The sequence below is a fragment of the Lynx canadensis genome, chromosome C2, assembly GCF_007474595.2.
Source record: "Lynx canadensis isolate LIC74 chromosome C2, mLynCan4.pri.v2, whole genome shotgun sequence".
NCBI lineage: Eukaryota > Metazoa > Chordata > Mammalia > Carnivora > Felidae > Lynx > Lynx canadensis.
In genome coordinates, this window is record NC_044311.2 from 114,651,084 (window position 1) to 114,655,803 (window position 4,720).

The following is a 4,720-nucleotide window of genomic DNA, read 5'->3' on the forward strand; positions in this document are numbered from 1 at the left end:
ATACAAAGTTATAACTTCTATTATACAAAAATAACAAACACAACTAATTAGCATCCTTGAACCTCACAAGATTGCAATTTGGCAGGAATATTTGGCAGATATTACAGGCAGGTATCCACTAGAATATAAATAGAGAATATAGAATATTTCTCATGACATTTATGTCAACAAGCTATAAGGACAAATACTTTGGGCAGTTTCCAAAATGTTTTTCCTAATTGTTGTTAGTTTGTTCAAAAAGAGTTCTTAAAATATAAAATCTTTTCTAAGAGACAGTTATTTTAAATTTAGCTTGAAGGAGTTAAGACTGGTGACAAAAATAAATTGGGCCCTTGACTCTAAATTGCCCTTCTTTGAACTTTTGTATACAATGTGAATGAGCACTTCATAGGCCCCATTTAACTAAATGCCTGGGTAATCAATAATCACAAAGTATTCATTCTTTGTATTTCTTCTAATTAGAATCCACATCCTAGCATAATTCTGTGCATGAATTAAATAAAAATGAATTTACTGATTACATTATGGTGTTTTGGACAGTTTGCCGCATGGATGCTGTTAGTTTCAGAAGTGACCAGCAGACCCAAAATTGCAAGTGGAGGTTAATTTGAGTTAACACATTTACAAAAAATAGTGTAGTTTTTCTTAAGTGCACAGTAAAATAATGTGTTCATGAGCAATAGTATTCCAGAGAAATTATAACTAATTTAGAGTATAGAGTTAAGTTCTCAAAAATAATATACAGAGCAACTTCGATTATTTAATAATGTGAAATGTTAATTCACTTTGAAATAAGTAAGCAAATAAATAAATATCCTTTGCTTCAAGACAAGTATAAACCTTTTTTTCTTTGGATTTAAATTCCTGCTAATGGTTTAATTCAAAAGTTATATGTTGATTATAACTATTAATTATTAAAATCATTATTAAAGATGAAAATTTTGTGGTTTCAATTTGATCATTTATTTCTATTATTAAAACATCTATGTCTCAACTGGTTTAGAAAGTGTATTTAAATTCTGTGAACATTCAGACTAGTAAAAGAAAGAGTGTTGCAATATTTCAATTAATATATTTGAAAACTATAACTGCATATTTATCCATTTAAAGTTTCACTTTAATACTTACTCATTTGCTCTTCTATAATTTAGCATTTACTGATGAGGATATATTTTCATAGAAATTAAGGAATATGTCCAAGACTACATAGAGTTAGAGGGCAGTTAATGGATTAGAGGAGGCATTTAAATAGATTTTTCTACTTAATTTTGAAGAAAGAAAGATATTTAAATATATTCTTCTGTATAATTTGAGGTGCTTTTTCTCCTATGCTCCCTATGCTTGTTACAGAAGTAAACTGTAGAAAATTACATGTCTTGCTATTCATTATTTAACAAGTGGAAATATTGCACAGATGCTCAACAGGTCATCATATTTTAAATAAAAAATTAAAAGAACTTCTAAAAGATGTATACTGAGAAGTCATCATCAAGTAACACTTGGGGATGGAATATTTCAGCGTGAACGGTGTGGGCAAATGCGTGGAGTTAGGAACATAACATAAAAAGACGTCAGTGATACTCACATAGCACATGATCAGGAAGGTGGCTTTTCCAGGGCAAAGCTTATCTATTGCAGTCTGGATGTGCTGCCCCTGTGATTTCCCCAAATGTGGGAAATTTAACTGCATAATTTGTGATAATATGGTAATGGAGGATTGAGTTCTACCTTTCTCTAAAAAAAGTTAATTAAATTAAAAAAAAAAAAAAACCTTCAGTGATGTTAGACCACAGAGGTCGCATCTGCTTAGATCATAAGCATGTATGTCTGTGAACAGGAGGGACAGCATTGCTAGTTAAGAGATAGTGTTTGTCTCATTTGCAAGGACGTTAAGAGGAGAGTTTGTATTACATGAAAAAAGTAATAAACAAGATAAGATTGACATTTCTGAATCTCAGTCTTGCAGAAGAGTAGAAAATATCTGAGGAAGAAAGATTGCCATCAATCATATAGTTCTCACTCTATCCTCTCAACCTTCAAATTATGCTTTGCAAAATTGAGAACAATTATCAAGTTATCCTTTGCATGTGATAACGTTGGTTCCAGAATGCTATGATTAAAATGATGCCAAAAAATAATAGTGAACTCAAAATAAACTGATACAATTCTTTTTCATTTTTAATATAAACAAACATAAAAGTTGAACTCAAACATTTGTCTGGCATCATAAGTGAAGATTAAGTTTTCTCATATACTCTATGTTTATTTATTTATTTATTTTCTAATGTTTATTTATTTTTGAGAGACAGAGACAGAGCATGAGTGGGATTGGGGCAGAGAGAGAGACACACACAGAATCTGAAGCAGGCTCCAGGCTCTGAGCTGTCAGCACAGAGCCTGACGCAGGACTCGAACCCACATACCGCTAGATCATGACCTGAGCCGAAGTCAGACACTTAACCGACTGAGCCACCCAGGCACCCCATATAATCTATGTTTATTGAAACAACTTTGAAATGCACCTAATGCAGTATATTTTAAGGTATTGATGACCATAATGATATTTACCTGTAAAATATGAATATCCATATACAGTAGCCCCAAACAAAATAAGCCCTTAGGAAATGTTCACATTCCTCAAGTCTCCCCAACTTCAACACTGTTCCCTATCCGTAGAATGTAGACAAAGTTAATCAAATAGCAAATATTATTTAATGTAAAAATTGTGATCATACAGTCCATGCTGACATAGAGTCACAGTCCATGGTTTAAAAAACACTGACAAAATGGCCTGAGCAAATTCTATTCCATTCACTCTGTTAACCACAATTCTGGTACACAGTCAAGATCAGCTGCCTTGCTGAATGCTACCTTCATATTAATTCTCTGTGTCACTAATTACAATTACAAAGTGTTGAATACTTTAATTTTTCATGTCCAAATTGTTTTGAAATAATATAAATATTTTAAAGCAGTCAGAGGAAAATAAAAACTGATGTTTTATATTCTTACAAACATTGGGAGTTTAATAAGCTGTAATATGTTTATCAAATATAAAAGAGAAAATAGAACCCATAAAATGTAATATAATATATGTCAGGAAATCATCCTAAAAAATCATGGACTGATTGTTTTAAGTAACTTTTAAAGGGTTATCAATACACTATCCCTCTTTGTGATTGCTTCGCTTCTTACTTTTCGTCGGTAGAAGTAAAATACACTGAATTGACAAAATAGCAATATATATATATATATATATACACACACACATTAGTCATCAAATATCATGAAAACACAGATATAAGACAATAGTCGTGGAATATTCCAGAAGAAACTGAGGTGAAATTGACATGACTCGTGCTGATAGCAACATTCAAAATCATACCCAGAATGGTCTACATTTTGAAATTTTGCAACTGTTGATGTGAAGTTGGCATTTAATATATTAATGAGAATGCCTTTGATCCTTATTGAGATATAATTAATTTAATTGGTATGTGGATATTTTAAGAAGGTATTAATAATTAACACATTTATATAGTAATTACCATGTATCATTTGCACTCATCAGGATTTTATATATGTGTACGCACACAACTTAATTCTCTCCACAACTAAAGCACTCATTATCTTTACATAGGACTATTACTATCTTTATTTTGTAATGATCTAATTCAGGCACAGAGAAACTAAATTGCCCGAGTTTACCGGGGAAATCTGTACGGAGGTTGTATTGATCTACAATCCGTGCTCTGTACAACACTGCACTGTGCTACTCATTTTACGTTCCTATTTTTATATTACCTTTTTGTGTATCTTGCCTGTGTTATATGTGTAAAGACACTTAACCATTAGAGTAACATTTAAATGTATGCTTAATCCTAGTGAGTCCATGTATGCAATTTATGAATTTATAAGTTAAGTTTCAGTATAATATGATATCAGATTTAGTGAAATTTTAGAGAAGAATCTCTATACCTTTAATTGTGAGGAATTAATATTCTCATTTAAAAGTACAATTCAATTTTCTTTTATTTGAAAATTGTAATGTTTTGTTTGTTTGTACTTGTGGAATTATATGTATACATCTCAATAAAAGGAAATGTTCACTAGAAAAATTATCAGATCCTCATTAACTTATCTGGCCAAACTGAAGTGATATTTTCTACAATATTTAACTGGAAGTTTTATCTGATAATTTTAAATGTGAATTTTTAATATATCTTTCATGACCTTAAATAAGAATTTCACACTGAATAATTACAATTAAATTATGTTAACTATTTATATGTTGACTACTTTCCTTCTCAGACCAGGAATGTGTCAATGGTTCTTGTCAACACTAAATCTATTTTACATTTCTTAGAGTATTTAAATATTACAATAAATGAGAAAATTAAAGAAAAACATAATCATTTGAAAAGAGGAAATAAAACTTTTTTCTATTTTCAGAATACCTGTTTATATAGAAAATACTAAGGAATCCTCAAAACAACTACTAAAATTACTACTAAAACTACTAAATTTAGTAGTTACAAGGTATAATTTTAGTAGCATCAATTAATTCAAATGGCATGCTAAAAACCATTAATGATGCCAACAACCATAAACTACTTAGAATAAACTAAACAGAAATAAATATAAGACCTGTATATACAGAACGAAAAAAATAACATTTCTGGGAGAAGTTAAAAACCTTTGTGGACAGAGAGTTATTCCA

At 30.3% G+C, this 4,720-nt stretch overlaps 1 pseudogene; it reads left to right on the forward strand.

The window, feature by feature from the left end:
- Nucleotides 1-1,577: 1,577 nt before the first annotated feature.
- LOC115524395 lies at nt 1,578-1,732 on the forward strand (annotated as a pseudogene).
- Nucleotides 1,733-4,720: the final 2,988 nt, after the last annotated feature.